This window comes from Carettochelys insculpta, chromosome 2, assembly GCF_033958435.1.
Source record: "Carettochelys insculpta isolate YL-2023 chromosome 2, ASM3395843v1, whole genome shotgun sequence".
Classification (NCBI taxonomy): Eukaryota; Metazoa; Chordata; order Testudines; family Carettochelyidae; genus Carettochelys; species Carettochelys insculpta.
In genome coordinates, this window is record NC_134138.1 from 69501650 (window position 1) to 69519836 (window position 18187).

General features: G+C 43.2%; 1 long non-coding RNA gene across 2 annotated transcripts in view; it reads right to left on the bottom strand.

The window, feature by feature from the left end:
* The window catches only part of LOC142009306 (uncharacterized), a 67522-nt gene extending 65107 nt beyond the window's left edge, over window positions 1-2415 (bottom strand). For both annotated transcript variants that reach the window (XR_012644421.1, XR_012644420.1), the window contains exons 1-2: window positions 2371-2415; window positions 1056-1170 (exon numbers count right to left, since the gene is read on the bottom strand). This is a non-coding gene — a long non-coding RNA (uncharacterized LOC142009306). The remainder of the gene's footprint in view (window positions 1-1055; window positions 1171-2370) is intronic.
* Window positions 2416-18187: the final 15772 nt, after the last annotated feature.

The following is an 18187-nucleotide window of genomic DNA, read 5'->3' on the forward strand; positions in this document are numbered from 1 at the left end:
CAGGCCAACAGGATGCCTAACCTGCGACAGCTGGGTAAGCACAGAAAGGTTCTGACACTAAATGCCATAATTTCTATTAGCTTCCACCTAGATCACTCAAAACTGAGCCACTCTTCATTGGTGGTGCTCACTCAAGTAGTGCCCTGCTGTGCTAAAGATGAATCAGGACACTTGCAGGACATGTCTAATGTGCAAAATTTGTTATGGCACAGTAATGAATTGGTCACAAAGTTCCTGGTAGTACATAAACCTGGGTACCACCATTGGCTAAGATGTAAATTATGCCAGGAAAGAAGGAGAACTCACCATTGTCTGTAATGTCACCTTCATCAAGCTATTCTGTCTTCCATTCATCTGGACAACCCTTCTGGATTCCACACTAACAATTCTAGACATCCACATATCTATGACTGCTAAAAATACCCTCTTATGGTTTGTGATGCTACTCTGATTTGGTCCCTGTGATTCATGGATTCACTGTCTCTAAGGCTAGATTATTTTATATCTTAGGCTCTGTCTAGATTGCTGGGAACTGTCAGCAAAAGATACGCAAATTGTGCAACACCTTTGCATATTTTCTGCTGATCGTTCTGTCGGGAGAGGCTTTTCTCACATTTGGCCCATCCACCCAGGGTCAGATGTTGGGGAAAAAAACACTCTGTCAAGACATCCCTTCTTCCTTGTGGAACGAGGTGTACAGGGATGACGGCAGAATGCTCCAGGGTGGCAGATCTCTGCTGACAGATCTGCAGTCTGGACACACACTCTGTCGACAAAATTTCTGTTGACAAAACTTGTGTTGACAGAAGTCTACAGTCTAGACATGGCCTTAGGTATGAAACTGCTGATGCTGGAAAAGGTCTGTGCCTTCTACTTCTTTGAAGTGCATCAGCAGTTCAGGTCACTGTGTATATCTCACCCTCTTGCTCCATTCTGCAGATTGTCTCCTCATGGAATACAGAATCAAAAGTTACCATCTGCCACAGACCAAGACCAGGTTACCTGAGAAATCCCTTTATTCCACCATGGCATTTGTCTTCCCCAGTGCCACTTACCAGGTGCTCAGGATATGGAGCTTTCTCACAAGAAGGCCCACAATTCAAGATCTTGTTCCTAGAGCACAGCAAAGAGAAGGACAGAACTCACCAGCCTCAAAACAGCAGACTGGCCCTTACCAAAAAGTTAAAAAAAACAAAAAAAAGAAAGAAAAAACAAACCAAAAAAGCATGTTAAGGGAGAGAAAGGGAGAGAAACAAACTAGAGGCTATTTGTTTATTTATTAACTATACTAACTTATTTGAGAGTTTTAAAATTATTTATAAGAAAAACTTGAAGTCAGCAAGAACACTGAAGCTCTGGCCCAGACATCAGCAGTAAGAGGGAACTAAGATGGGGGTGTGGAGTTCAGAAGCCCCCTTTAGTACCTCAGTGTGGAGCACACGGGTGAAATGGGCATATGTGTGGACCACATGTGTACGGCTAGGAAAAATCTCCAGTCCCAGGCATGTGGTACCCATACAAAATTCTGAGGTGCACTACACATAGGTACAATCACTTAAACGAAGCCAAAAAGCCAAAAAAGAATCTTGCCACCTTGAGAAACACAGAATAAATACTTCTTTGTCTGCTCAAAAAATTTCCATCAAAAATGACAGAAATTGGGGTGGGGGGGCAGAGGTTGACTGAACTCTTTTTGAAAAGAGTTTCTGCTTTCTGCAGAACGTTTCAATATTTTACTGAAAAACTGAAAATAGCAAGCCAAAAACAGGTTTTGTTTTTTTTTAAAAGAAAAGTCAGGATTCTCCACAGAATAATTCCCACCATTTTCTGAGCAGCTCTCACTGTAAGCTCTTCAAGGCCAATACTATGCCTTTGTATAAATGGGCCTATAACAATATAACAATGAAACCCAGATCTCGACAAGGACCTTTGGTCCCTGTTTGTAATACAAATGATTTATTGAAACCTGACATTGCACTTTCACTTTCATTGCTTTAAGGACAGCGTTAAAAACCTAGTGAAAATAAATGGCATAGAAAATTATGTAGTAGGGCCCAATCCCATAAAATGCTGAGCGCTGTCCATTCCCCACTAGGTAAATGATAAAGCTGTTCATATTGGGTTTTAAATGCAATCCACTTATATGTACAATAATGATGCTTGCAGCCTGACTCTGCCTGTGAAGGCATGTAGGTAAAAACCACTAAGTTCTATGTTTCTGAAAAACTGAAGTGTATATTAATATGTTTTAAATACAAGCTGCACTCACTAAACCAGGGATCAAAGTGCCTGCTTAAATAAATGAATGGAATGTCACTACACTCTCCTCTAATTTTCAAAAATAAAGACTCAGAATTAAATCAATCTCACCTGCATTGCTGTCTGTGCTCTGCTTCATCTAGTGCTATATTGCAAGGTCGTGCGTCAGATGTCTAGGCTGCTTGAGTTCCAAAAAGTATTCAGTAATAATTATTTTATTCTTGTCCACATCCTTTCAAATTCATTCCTATTCTGTGCCCTTTATCAGGTCCTTTGCGACTGTGTGTTAGGATGAAATTAAAAGTGCTTTCCAAAGATGGACATAATATATAAGCAACACTGAAGATACCAAAGATCTGTGGAAAAACAAAAAACCCAGAAGAGACCAAATTATACCAAAACATAATTGGTTTGATTCTAGATAATGTTAATAGATCTGGTTCAATCTGAAAAAATAGTCCCATCTTTGACTCCTGGGAAAATGCTGACCTGACCTTTGTAAGATACAGAACCATCACTTCCATTTCTTTACTATTTCCAAATGCGGAGAGCTCATGTTTGCCTCTTTCATTGCAGTGGCTGCACTTGGACAGGATTGGGAGAACCAACTCAACATATTGCTCGGTAGCTCCTATATTTGTTTGTAAGCACTCAGTTTTGGTGACATGTTGCGGGTTTTCTGACCTTAAGGTATTTCTAATCAGGCGCTATTCCTCATGGTTCACTTATTTAAAATAAGCCAAGCACTATTTTGAAATTATTTTGAAAAACCGGTAGCATTGTATAGATGCTGGCAAAGTTATTTGAAAATAGTTGTTATTTCAAAATAACTTTGCTGTGTTACTCTACAGCAATCTGTCTGCAGAACTTACTGTCGGAAGAGAGATTCCAACAGAACTTCTGTTGAAAGATCATGTCTACACATAAAAGCGGGTTGAAGAAGTTTTGAGCCTGTCAATAAAAGGGCCATCTGAAGCATCTACACAGCATTTTTGTCAACAGTTTCTGTTGACAAAACACGTTTTGTGTGTAAATGCTTCAGGAGTTTTGTCTACAAAACTCCCTAGTGTAACCATGGCCTTAGTGTGGCCTGATTTTCAGTGTGGACATGCTCGGCATTTTCTGAAAACCAGGCTCCTTTAAGGTGCTCTAAGTAGGACATCCAAACACTAGGTTACCCAAAAATCCCTAGTCACGTTTAAAAGTCTTGGACCTAAATGACTTTTGAAAATAAGACTAGGGCTACGTCTACCTTTAGGGGTCCTAAATCACATAGGCACTTCTGAAAAAGTTTACCCTAAATGTATCGGATCATCATGTTTCAGTAACATGTTTGCAACATCTTTTGGGAGGTGGGGACTTCAAACAACTTACAGCCTGTGCTTTTCTTGAAGGGACAGAAAATTCCTGTTAGAAGACAAAAAAAAAAGAAAAATGTTGAATGAATGTACTTGTGCATATGAAATGACAGACTGATGTCTGGAATGATTATAGATTTAGCATTTCCATTTTCCAAGGTCGTGTCAAAAACAAATGAAATTGTGAACCTGTGGCATTCTGTTCTTTCCCGTGCGAGGCAGCAGCACCAGTACAACGGCTTTGATGAACAGCACTCCTGTACCCTGCTGGTCTACCCAGGAGTTAAAAAGGCAGTAATTAAGTTCTCTAAAAGGAGGAATAAAGGCAAAGAACATGGGGATGCAAGCAGATTGTATTCTTAGTTACAGAACTGTTATTTCATACAAAAGCAAAAGATCTGAGCAAAATGCATAGGAGAAAGAAAAATGGAACAGAAACAGAATATTTATGGGAAGTGGGAACCCACTGAGGTTGTTAGAGGACCTGACTAGATGAGGTGCTTCAAGAAAACAGGAAGAAGGTGGCATGGGAAATAGAAGGCAGAGAAGAGAGTATTGTCATTTACACTTCTTTGAAGTGCATCAAAGCTACTCTCTCAGAAAGCACAGAATTACTGTGAAAAACCTCTCAAACTGAGGTGATTTCTTCCATTCAAAAGCCACATCGCTGCCATGAAGCAAGGTGGCACCTTGCAGAAAGGACAGTTACAGCTAATTATATCCTACATTGTAGACTGGATATTGTATTCCAATTTAGGATATGTTTCATCGTATCATTAAAGAACTATTTTAGCTTGCCGTGGCATAAAATGTCTTAATGGGTTTCAAACGCTCAACTCCTTCCCTTCGCCTTCCTCTTTGTCCCACTAGGTAGGGCATACAACACAAAGGCATGAAGAACATTACCATGGTGTGTGTCTTCCGAAGTGGTATGCATGTTGCTGGAGACATAAGGTATGAGGATTCTGGAGAGTCATACAGTGGACTAAAGCAGAGGCTTCTGATGAAGCTCTCAAACAGATCAAAACTTTTCTGTTAGTCTACAAGGTGCCACAGGACCCTTCGTTGCTGTTACAGATCCAGACTAACACGGCTACCCCTCCGATATCAAACAGATTGTGTTCTTCAAACCCCCTCTTGTGGCTGTACACGGTAATGTAATTAACCTTTGCATTTTGCTCTGATCTTTTGTCTAAAAACTGCAGTGCTTGCTCAGAAGTGATGAGTTCCAGAAGCTCGTTTTGCCTAAGCGTGCGTCCTGGGGCTCTGTAATAAAATGAATGGGCTCCCTCTTGCAAGAGTCCATCACAGGAGTTTAAATATTTAAATTTCCCTTAAAAATACCACGTGGCGTTTGAGCTGCACAGAGACACCAGAAAAAGTCATTGGACAAAGAGGTTTGGTGATAACAGTGTGTATAATCTATTTGTGCACCAGATCATCTGTAATTGTGTACTCTCCCCAATATAGTGTTACTGGCTTCTCTCTTTCTTCTTTATTAGGATTCCACAAAACTCTTTTAACTCACACACCAAATGTATTTGTAAGCTGTGGCATCACTCTCGCTTTCCTGTTTGCATGGTCCTCCAGCTGTACTTTAATCCCACTGATATCACTGCCTCTTCTCCACCATTTTGGGAGATTGTGTTAGCTCGTAAACTAGGTTCTCTTTCAGCAGCAAAGCAGGAGTCAATAGAAATACTACAGTAGCACCCATAGTCTTCTTTCCTATGCAAAGCCAGTTGACCACACATTATGTTCGGAGACACTGAACTACTAAAGAGATGATAAATTACCACATAAAAGGGATCTGTTTCTCAACCCAACACCACAAACTACACATGAATGCTTCTTTAGTGTCACTCCAAACAGAGTGAGTGCACTTGATAATTTAGTAAAAAAGATAAACGGGAGACTGAAAAACAGCCACGAGTATTAAAACACATCTATATATGTATCACTGGAAGGAGCATTTAGCTGGTGAATAAAGAAAGTGAAGGAAAAGGATTTTATTTTTACCCTCCCACAATCTCTGCTTGTAATTGGGTGTCCCAAAGTCTCAGAATTTTGAGATGCCTGAATTTTAACAAGATCCATGTGAAAACTCTGAGAACCAAATTCTGCCTCAGTTTACCATCCTGTAAGCACAACATTATTAAAGGGACAAACGATGATTTGCAGTTAAGACATTGGACAGGAATTTGGAGACTTTGGGTACATTTCCTTGGCCTAAGACTTTCTGTGTATGTTTGGCCAAGATTAGACCCCAAATTGTGCATCAGGATCTGATGGCATGGACCCTAGGCCCATGAGGAGTCAGACTGAAGTCAGGGAGGGTCTGCAGGAGTGCACTCCAGCAAACCCTACTCCAGAATCAGAGCCTTACATGGATCCCCAGGATACTTACCCAGGATGAAGGAGGAATTCATTCATAACTGAAGTGCTCAGATACCATGGAGACAGGGGACATAGTAAGATTATATTTAAAGGTCCATTATGGTTTTGCTTTCACAGCATATTGCATTTGCTTTTGGAAAAAGTGGAAAGGGAGTTGAATGTTAATGGGCTTGTTTCTCTGAGTGCAGACATATGTTTCTGTGCTTTATAATGACCCATGCAAACTTTCCATAGGACCTTCTGTATTATGCAATAAATTACTTGCCCAGCATTCAGCTTTCCAGTCCAACAGTCTGAAGTAAGTGAACTGTTCATATTACTAATTTGTCAAGGCCACTTTTTGCTGATGTAAATATTGATATGCTGAGGATTATGGAATTAGTAATTATTCTTAAAGCTCGCTATAAAAATTCAACTATGCTATTGATTTCCAATCTAATAGTCCACAGTGACCATCATAGCACTAGATACACTAATGAAAATACCAATATTATACTCAAACTCTTGGCCAGTGCTTGAGACATACTTATTTGTCTAAGAGAAGGATACTGAGAAAGTTGCATTTATACAAATATAACTAATATAGAAATTGCTCTGATTAGAACTTAAAGAAATGCGCTCCAAAATAGATAAATTGAGTAATAACAATATGTGCTTTTTAAAGAACACCATCACAATATCTATTTTTAAATTTTAATTAACTGTTTTATTGAACTGGGAGAATATTTAAAATCTATTTTAATTTGTCATTTGTTTGCATTTTGTACTTTGTGTAGCTTGAAGATTGGTTAATTTCATTCTGGGCCAGCACTAGGATAATGCTGGGCTTGAATCATCATGGAGTTATGTTTCAATTTTTAAAAAATATCTTTTGTTAATTTCATACTAATAATCGCAGTTTGTTTGTTTTTTTTAAACAAAGGAACTGAAATTTGAAACCTAAACCAAGTGACCCCTTCAATATTTGTGCTTTTGGACTGAGTGCTGCAAAATGGAATCCTCTACTACAGTTATAGCTGAACTGTTTCCATTTCCATTCTTGACCTTCATTTTTAAGGCTTATTGAGGGACTGGACTTCAAATAAATTTAGGATAATGGTTTTAAAACCAGTAGGCATTGGCCCAGGCCAGCTGATTAGGGAACAAGGGGGAGTTACGTGGGGCCCCTTTAAAATGCAACAGCAGCACTACATCACCATGCCACATGAAGCTCTAAGGGAGCATGGCAGGGGCAGGGCTGGTTGCCTTAAGCCCTGCCCCTTTTGCATGTGGCCGCACCCTTTCCAGGGCAGCAAGCTGCCCCCTCCCTCGCCCCCAGGCCTGTGGTGGCTATTGGTCCTGCTGCATTGGCCTCACTTTGCTGCCACTGACCTCTGAGTGGATCAGAGTCACCAAATGAGGAGCACTTTTGAAAATTCCACTCAGTCTCAGGGCCCCATCTTGCAACTGGATCTATAGTAAAGGCCCCATTGCAGAATCAGGGTCTTAGGAATGACTACAGACTGGGTCAATTCAAATTTATTTCCAGTGACCAAATACTGATAATTGGTTATGGTATGGAAGGGAACATTTAATTTAAAAAAAGAGTAATACAACATGGTCTAACTTGAGTTATTTTGTTTAGTGCACAGGTGCTGGATGCAGTTGTTGGCCTGTGATATACAGGTCAGGTAATATGCTCAAGTGGTCCCCTTCTGGCCTTAAACTCTATGACAAATACAATGAATACAAATAACTATCTAGTTCTACTACCTATTTAAGTCTATTTTTAAAAGAAGAGGGGGGAAAAAACATTGAGGTAGACTGTTACTGTTTAGTGAGCAGATCAGGTTCTGTTAACCTTTCTATAATGAGAGTAGACAGGTAGTCAGTCAAAAGTTTTTATGCACAGAACATTCTTAACGCTGTAGGACATTTTTCTCTACAACAGCTTCCAAAAATGTGTGTGAATAATAGTAGTATTTATAAATTACCACTGCACTAAGCAAAACTAAAGTGTGTGAATGAAAACTTATTCAGACCATATCAGGAAGGTCACACATTTTTGAACGGTAAGTCACAATGTACATTCAAAATAAAAATTATATTTCTTAAATTTAATGTTTGATTCCTAACTCCAGTTAAAAATAAACTCATTGGGGTAGCCGTGTTAGTCTGTAACTTCAAAAACAGCAAGCAATCCTATGGTACCTTAGGCTATATCTACGCAGCAGCATTATTTCAAAATAAACTGTTCTGGAAGATATTTTCTGGACTAGCTTATTTCAAAATAGTGCAGCTACACACAATCTGCATTTTCAAAGAGCTCTCAGCTACTCCAAAATAGAATGACCACACACAATACAGCCTATTTAAAAATAAAGCCATTGGAAGTATTCTGGCTTACTTTGGTAAACCTCATTGTATGAGGAATAATGCCTATTTCAAAACAGGTCTTTTGAAATAATGGCTGTGTAGCCAGGGAATAGAGCCTATTTCAATTTTGAATTATTATAGTGGTTGTGTTATGTAGATGCTTGCAAAGTTATTTCAGAATAGCGGCAGTTATTCCAAAATAACTTTGCTGTGTATACATACTCTTAAGCTGCGTCTACACTGCACCACCCTTCCAGGGGGGAGCATGCTAATGAATGAAGGGGAACATTCAAATGAGGCATGGATTTAAATATCTCATACCTCATTTGCACATTCCCACGAGACCTCGCTTCCAGACGAGCCTTTTCCAGAAGAAAAAGCAGCCATGTAGACGGGGCTCCTTCCGAAGGAAACCTCCCTTCCAGAACCTTTATTCCTCAAATCTTTTGCCTCATTTGAATGCTCCCCTTCGTTCATTAGCATGCCCCTTCCGGAAGGCCAGTGCAGTGTAGATGTGGCTTTAGAGACCAACAAATTTGTGAGTCTCTAAGGTGCCACAGGACTGCTTGTTGTTTTTCCAGTTTAAAAAAAATGGCGTGGTCTTCTCAAAGATGGCTCAATATTCAACATGTGCTGACTGTTTTCCTTCTACCTCCATCTTCCAATACCTGTGGTGTTACAAAGGCAGCAATTTAAAGTGTATCACTCTAGAATACCCACTGCTCTGGAAAACAGTACCTCAGGACACAAAGCCCCATTGTGGTCAATCAACTTTGTCTAATGCTGTGATGCTATTTCCAGGGCTACCACATTCAGGTAGTGCCCATGAGACCTATGTCATTCAAAGGCACATTGTCTCAGTTTGGAAGATAGGTGAAGTGGCATGCCAGCGGCTTCAGGGAGGCAAACTCAAGAACACTAGAACTTGGCTTATTTATTTATTTATTTGCCATTCACAGCAGTATTTGTAATAGAATGTTGAAACTATCATAATGCTCAGGCTCTGTGAGCGACATGTACACCATACCTTAGCTATAACGGCTGCCAGTTAAGGTAACAGTGTGTTGATGTAATGCAGAGAACACATCTCTTGCATCTCTCTGTTATGGAAAGGCTGTACCCTGTCCATATCCAGCTGAGGAGCCCGATCTGCCAGTAGCTGCTCTGTTACCTACTGTGTGCAAGGAGCTTATAACAATGTACTTTCAATGTTATCAAAGAAGATTAGGATTGGAAGAGACCTCAGGAGGTCATCTAGTTCAACAACCTGCTCAAAGCAGGACCAATCCCAACTAAATCATCACAGGCAGGACTTTGGCCTTAAAAAACTCTAACAGAGATTCCACTACCTTCCTAGGTAGCCCATTCCCCAGGGCTTCTCCACTCTCTGAGTGAAATAGTTTTTCCTAATATCCAAACTATACCTTCCCCCCTGAAACTTAAGACCATTGCTTCTTGTTCTGTCTTCTGCCACCACTGAGAACAGCCTAGCTCCATTAGTCTTTGAAACCACTGTGCAGGTAGTTGAAGGCATCTATCAGTTCCTGCCTCCTACCATTCTGTCTGCAGACTAAATAAGCCCAGTTCTTTCAGCCTGTCTTGTCATGTGCCCCGGCTCCCTAATCATTGTCATTGCCTTCTACTGGACTCTTTCCAATGTGTCCACATCCTTTCTGAAGTGGGGGGCCCCAAACTGGACACAATACTCCAGATGTGGCCTCACCAATGCTGAATAGAGGAGAATAATCACTCTTCACTCGCACTTGTTCAACCTCATTGGATTTCTTTTGGCCCAGTCCTTCAATGTGCCTAGATTACACAGGACCCTATCCTTATTCTCCAGCATATCTACGCCTCCCCAGAGTTTAGTGTCACCCACAAACTTGCTGAGGGAGCAAACCAACCCATCCTTCAGATCATTAGTGAAGCTGTTGAACACAACCAGCCCCAGGACCAGCCCCTAGGACTCTACCAACTGCCAACATCAAACTATTGAATGCTGCCCATTAAGTCAGTCAGGAACTGGACTTCTCTGTCCCTCCAAAATACAATCAATAAATTTTCTTTAGGTAAGAATGAACCCTTTATAGTTTTAAGCAGTTAAAAATGTCTTGAGTCAATTGATTTAGTTCTTACACCTTCAGATATTTAAAATCTCCATTAAAATTAATGAGACAGTAAATGGCTTTGTTCTTCCCTTGACAATTCAGGAATAGGACAATTTTTATATGAAAACACTGCAGTCTCAAGCAACAAGTGACCTATGGATATTTCAAAGTGAAGTGTGGGAGCTGAAAATACCAAGCCAATTCTTCAACTTGATGACATGGCAGAAAGTAGGTGCTACAGAATGGAGAACAATACATTTCTTTCTTAACAAACCATTATCCATTCTCACAATGCCAATACACTAGCAAGGAGGCTGAATACATAGCTCACTGATACCTGCATCCCTTTGCCAGCAATCACAGCTCACCTGTCAGACTCAAAATTTTCCATGGGGGAAAAAGGCATTTTTTGTATCTTTTATACTGGCTTGGAAATACCTGAGTATTTCTTCAGTGTCTTTGCAGTAAATGTCCTAGGGCTTGTCTAGAAGTGGCCGCAACTTCGAAAGGGGCATGTTAATCAGGATGATGGGAGATTACTAATGAAGTGCTGCAGTGAATACGCAGCACTTCATTAGGCTAATTCTCCCTGCAGCAACTTCGAAGTGTCAAACTTCGAAGGGCCAGTGTGAGTGCAGCCACGGGCACTCTGAAGTGCTCATGCAATTTCAAAGTGCCCGTGGCTACATGCACGCAAGCACTTCGAAGTTTGACACTTCGAAGTTGCCATGGGGGAGAATTAGCCTAATGAAGTGCTGCATATTCACCGTAGCACTTCATTAGTAATCTCCCATCACCCTGATTAACATGCCCCCTTCAAAGTTGGGGGCAAGTGTAGACAAGCCCATACATAGCGAAATGTGAGAAACCTTGTTAATGTCTGTTAAACCAGAATGCTGTGCAAAAATACAACGCTGCTCTTTCTCTGAGTTACTCCTTCCATTTCAAATACAATGCTCCAACAGATGCATGGAAAAATAAGACAGGACTGTAATTAATTGAAGAATCTCTGTACACAGGATCTAAAAGCCAAAATTATGAATATTTTGATTGAATCCAATTATTCTGATGATATTTTAATAATGTAGCAAAAATGTTTTCTTCCTACTGTAGAGAGAGATTCTAACATTTGTACTGCTTTCCCCCAAAAATGGAAGATATAGCCTGGGGCCATGCTACTTCAGCCTGTTAAATGAGCTGTGAGCACCCTCCTAGGAATGGCTAGAATTCACTGCAGACTCAACAGCCTCCTAATGGATGGTGCATTAGGCTTCAAATACAAAAGTTTAACTCACTTGGGCCTGTGCTGCTCCACAAAAAGAGAACAAAACCTCACTGAGCAATTGCCTATTATAAACTGCTTTCTGCTGCAAATAGATGTTTCCAAGAGAACCCAATCTGGGGGGAAAGATATGTACATTCCTATTTTATATAAATGTTACATGCATTCACCCCACAGGGCTGGAGGGGACCTTGGGAGGTCTTTGAGTTCAATCCCCTGCCCTGTTGGCAGGACAAAGCACCATCCTGGTTTTTTTTTTTAAGCCTATTTGCTCCAGATCCCTAAATAGCCCTCTCCAGGATGGAGCTGACAACCCTTGGTGGTTTAGGTGTCTAATGCTCAGACCACTGAGCTATCCCTCCCACTGAAAGATTACCTAAATGTTTTTCAAAGGGGGTGCTTGGATTTGAACCAAGGACCACTACACCTGTTGTCAAGCACTCTACCACTGAGCTGCATGCCCACAAGTCTCCAGCTCCGACTTTCCCCTCTCCCAGGAGAGTCAGGTTGGAGTTCAAAAGGCTTGGACAATGTCAGTAACAATTTACCATGGGTGCTTCTCACTCAGAGGAAACACATGGAACTTATTTCTGAATGAAATTTGAAATGATATATTGGGGTCAGCAACCTTTATGAGGCGGAATGCTGAACGTTGACCTTTTGACCGCTATGTACTGTCCAAGTGCCAATGATACTTTGTAAGGTCATTGTAAGTCCTACTTACAATTGCTCCATTAATAAATAACTAAAGATGCAGAATTTACCATTTAGGTGCTGGTCGGTAGCATTAGCTGGTCCTTTGTGAATCCACAGGCGGCATGGCTATGAGCAAGCTCCCGGCTGCATGGGGGAGGTGGGTAGGGCTGAGCTCCCACCTCACTTGCCAATGCAAATCAGCTTGCGTGCCTCTCTTTGCACCTGCGGTGGGGGTTGCTGCCGCCAGTGATATACTTCAGCTAGAAGCTATTGTCCAAAGTGCCCACTCTAGGGGTGTGGCTCCCAGCACAGACACCGTATGTTCAGGGTTTCTGCATGGGCATTGGTAACATTTATTGATGCATGGGGCAGGACAAGAGAACGTATAGATAACAGAGTCTGAATAAGTTCTCCACTGACAGCTAGCTGGGGAGGGAAAAATACTTCAGGAGCAGACTATTTACACAAACATATCAACTCTGCCTAGGTATACAGCAGACAGAACTGTATTACCCAAAGTGACCAACTTCAGCTCGTGTCAGGTTATCAATCACTTCAGTACGAGAAAGCAGGGGTAGCGAAATGTTAACAGTTTTGTTATTTTTATCATGTGAGTAAATGTGGGCAGAACAGTGCTTAACCTGTCCTGACTGCGGGTGGCACCCTCAATTAAAATGAATGCTCTATGCTGGGGACTTGATGCAGACCAGCAAGGGGCTAGGACTGGTGTCCCTGCAAGGAAGTGTGGGTCCCTGGTCTGACTGAACCTGGTCCTCCCCGCTGTTCAAAGATACAGCGAAGTAAGGCTCCACGAGGAGCCTTTTGTTTTGTTCAGTGTGCTCTACCTTGAGTCTTCATTGACCAAGAGCAACCACAATGAGTGGGGAGGGCCCAGGGAACAACGAGGGGCGTGGTAAAGTAACTTTCAGTTGAAGAACTCAAGCACATGAGGCAGAAGGCCTGCTCACAGTTTTATATTTATGAATCTTCCTATTAGCATTTTTCCTAATTAATGTCAGGTGACTTCTCTCTTTTCTTGAAAAGTTTCTTTTCTACCCTCAGATTCTATGCTTGTGAGAGGGAAAGTGTTGCCTCTGAGAGGTGCTATGTAATTTTCCCAGGTAACTGAGCGGGATTTTGAGCTGCTTCTGTGCTGTATTGTTGAAAAGGAAATCTAGATATTGAACGCAGCCCTGGTTGCTGCTGACTCCTCCTGGCACAGAGGTTACACATACTCAGCAACAAGCTTATTTTTGGCTAACTTGGGGCAGTGCTGCCAACTTCACATGTTCAAGAATCACAAATTAGTCCCTAAAAATCATGAGACTGGCTTTAAAATCATCAGGTTTGAAAAAAGAACACATTTGGGATCTTGTTTGCTTGCCTTCTCATTTTAGACCTTTAGGGTTCATATTATAAAACTTTTTCTCCATAACCTGGAAAGCTAGAGGTTTATCTTGTGTTTTTAGAAACAAGCCAATATGTGGATGTCATCACATGACTCCAGGGGTTGTGGCTTTAAGAAAAACCTCAAACATTGTCAAAGGCATGAAAAAAATGTGCAAGCTGCCAATACCACTGGTAAGTTGTATGATGACATATTGCTGATTACATTTTTTTTTAACTTCATGGGTCAATGAGGGAGAGAAATCCCCATTTTGCTCTCTGTGCTTTATTGAAAACAGCCAAGCCAAGCCTCAGAGCACTTCCCTGGAAGGTCACCCTGCTGAACAGAGAACAATCTCTCCAGCCTCCTCAGGCCCTGTGGGGTGACAGAGGTCTTTATTATTCCTCCTTGCACCTCATTTTCAGCCTGCTCCAGCTTGAAAGGAGAGGTCTCCCCACCAGTTTGCTACTACTGCTGCTGGAATGGGATGGGCCTTGGAATTCCTCACACTTGCCTCCGATCCAGTGGAATGGAAGGGGCACCAGGGCAGTCCCCTGCCCATTCAGCCCATCCCTGCAGGTAAGCAGAAGGCCACAGAACCCTCCTGCATATGTCAAAGGGCCCAAGAGCTCCCCCATGAAGTCTGCTCTGCTGCATCCCACCAGTCCTCATCTTCCTCCCATTGGAACACTGGGTTCCTTATTATTTTCAGCATTTTGTGGCTTCTCCTTTTATCAGAGACTCCTGAAAAAGCAGAAACAAAGAGCAAACCATCTGAGAGGCAGGAGGTTGCCAGCTACACCATGCTCCAAATATAGTGCTACTAACCCCTTTCTTTCATTTCATCTGTTAGAGGCTGCAGGCCAGCCCTAGCCTCAAGGTTAGTTGAAAGGCCTCCCTCCCTTTTGCTCCTCAGCCAGTGGCCAAGAATCATGATGTCCACTCAGCCCAGCCGGGCAGTGCTGCCCAGAGTATTCCTTTCAGACTCCTACAAAGCCCCAGCCAAGGAGTCTCTCACCAAATTCCAATAATTAGCAATTGTTCCAATTAAGCAGCATGGATGTCAAAATCTGTTGCATCTGCATGAAGGCAAAAGATTACCCTTTGGGAGCCAGTGGAACAATAATGCCAGGAGAAATCAGTGAGTAAGCCATCTGACCGCCTTCCCCCAAAAGGAAGTCAAAGATATTTTTCTAATGTGGATGATAGAGACGATAGATCTGCATAATAAAGCAGAATTCAGCCTGCTTGTGTTGTAGCTCCTCCTCTGTATGTTACATGCCAGCGGAGATTTGGTACAAAACAGAAGGAGAGCTGCAATGCAGTATTTTTTCTCTGGAACTTTGCAGCTGTGTTAGTTTCAGTACTAGCCCGGAAAGACTTTTGTATACAGTGTTTATATTCTACTTGAATGGTGGCTGTTAAAGTAAGCAAATCTATCACTGCATGTCCAACAGTACTTTTATGCTCACCCATCCTTAGAATATTACACTTAACTAAATTATTTCATGTCCTCTTTTACAATTAATTTTCCTATTGTTTTTACCAGACTCCCTGCTATTAATACACACTTTTTCATACTCTCTGCTATTTAGAACTCAGTTGTCTGATTGAAAGGCAGAGTCAAATACTGAAAAATGATTTCCCTAAGCAGGAATAATAAGGGTAGTCTCCTCTGAACAGTGAAAAACTTCAAGAAATCTATCATTTTAAAAATAACCGACTCCCATTTGTTTTAACATGAATCCTGAGAATGCCCATGACTCTGCCTCTTCTTATCATATATGTATTTCGTTAAGGGAGAACCCTATCTCCAGAAACTGGTGAACGTATTTCGTGGCTGCATATTTTTATGCATGATTAGAAATGGATGTCTGTCTTTCCTCAACCATATTATTCTGCCACTATATTGTATTTTCTAGCCAGCAAAGGATTAAATTAGGGGTCCTTCTTTTGAAATGATATGTAGCCTCAGACAAATGTGACCACTGAGCCTCCAGAGACTCAGTGGTGAAACTAAAACCCCTGATCCAGCTGCGGAGAAGTTGGAATCCTGGTCCAAGTTTTGCAGCTCAGGCCATCTCTAGAGAGGCTTGTGTGGTGCCATTGGAAGAGTATGCTAATGTTTCTCTTTCACTTCTGACTTCAGAACCTATTTAAATCACAAGTGTGAATGATTTTGGTACCTCACGCTCATCCTCAATGGAGATGGTCCACATCATTAAACCAGCAAGCAAGTCATCAACATAGTTATCAGACTCGACTCAAGGAAAGTCACAGAAAAAAGTGTCAGTCAAGCTGATATAATAGAATTTGGCTAATGTAACTGGTCAAGATTGAAATCCACTGACAGAGCTCTGTGAGGGAAGCTATCACAGTAACTCTACACAAATGCTAGTTTTAAAAGTAATAATTATTTTCATAAACCCCAAACTCACATGTCATCATCAAAAGTTACAAACAAGAATTTTGTCCTGTTTTCAAACAGTGACCCTACTTTCTGGGCAAAATCTTCGCTACAAGTGAAAGGATAAACTCTCATTGACCTCATCTGGACCAGAACTTATCCTGAGCCTGAAAAAGCAACTTATTTTTGACTAAGCGAAACTACAAAACAAACGAGTAAATAATTAAATCTCCATGAAAGATGACAGTATGATATATTCTACATCAGCTGTCCCTCACAAAAGGTGTGTCTACACCATAGTGCAACGTTGAAGTAGCAGGCACAACTTTGAAATAGCATGCGCCTTGTCTACACGCCGCGCACTACTTTGAAGTTGAAATCGATGTTAGGTGCGGAGACATCCAAACCTCTATTCCTATGAGAAGACGGGAATAGTGCCCTACTTCAATGTCTAACGTCAAAGTAGGATGTGTGCAGACAATTCGCGTCCTGCTACATTGAAACAGCGAGGTCTGCCATGGCAGCAATCTGCTGGGACCCGGAGACGTGCTGTTCAGCCCCCGATGGGCCCTATGATCTCTGCACGCAGTGGCTCTTAGAGCTCCAAGGACCTGGAAACCCCATAGCAGGAAACTGAGACTGCGCAGGCAGCAGCTGTGCCATGAGGTGCCCCTGCATGGCCCGGAACAAGGTCCTGAGAGCCAGCCAGCCAGCCCCCCAAGTGCCTCCCAGGGCTCCCACTCCGGGCCATCTCAGGGCTCCCAAGCCTCCAGCTGGTGGGGCAGGAAGTGGGGCTCCTTTTGGATTGACACCAAGCACCGTGACCTGCTGGGGCTCTGGGGTGAGGAGGAATTGCTCCATGTAACTGGGAGCAAGCAGCAGAAAGTAGATGCATTCAGCCAGGTGGCCGAGGGCCTGGCTGCCTGGGGTCACCCTGTCTGCATTCCTCACCATGTTGGGAGCAAGGTCAAGGAGCTGCAGCAGGGTTACATCTGGGTGCAGGACTCAGCCAGCCAGTAGGGAGCTGCCCCCACTGCTTGCCCCTATTACCAGGAGTTCAGGGCCATCCTGGGCCTCCAGGACACCTCCTCCCCCGAGCCATCCTCAACAGCATGGCAGAGGAGCCCCAGCAGGATGTGGAGCTGGAGTTGGGACCGGAGGCCAGCTCCACACCCCCAAGGCCAGAGCTGGGGCCAGTCATGCACCCATCAGAGTGGTCCAGTGAGGAGGGGGAGCTTGTGATGGACCTCCCCTCCCTCAGCTCCAGCTGGGCATCTACCCGACGGGCTTCCGCTGACCATGGTGGTGGACCCTCAGGTACGTACCCCACAGGGCACACACCCCCAGGGCACGGGTTGAGGGCACCATACATGCCCAGGGGGCCCCCCACAACCCCAGCAGACGCTGGCTTGCCAGTGCCCAGGCAGACCACGGCCCCAGGATGGTGACACAACCGCCAGTGTCCATCAGCAGCAACACCCACAGACAGCGTCGCACCCAGCCCCCACCCCCCCGCAGGAGGAGGGGTGGGGGGCAGATCACACGAAGGGCCACCCACAGGCACACCACCCTCATGGACAGGGGACAGGAGGATGGGGACCCAATGCCCACAGGGAGAGGGTGGACGTGGGCCTTGGGGAAGGGCTCGGTACTCACAGCCTCTCTTTCTTTTCCTCCCTGTTTCTGCAGCTGCATCTTCCAAGGGCCAGGACAGCATGGTGCCATCCGTTGTCCCCGACAGCCCCCCTGGATCATGACTGCCTGGGGTCACCAGTGATGCTGGGATGGGCTCACCCCTGCCAAAGCCAGGGGAGAACTGGCATGGACCCAGAGGGGCCTGCCGCCTTCCAACGGCAGGTGGACATCATGGAGCGGCGTCTGCTCTTAGAGGAGTGAGATGCCAGCTGGCACCAGGAGCCCTGGGAGGACTTTATGGCC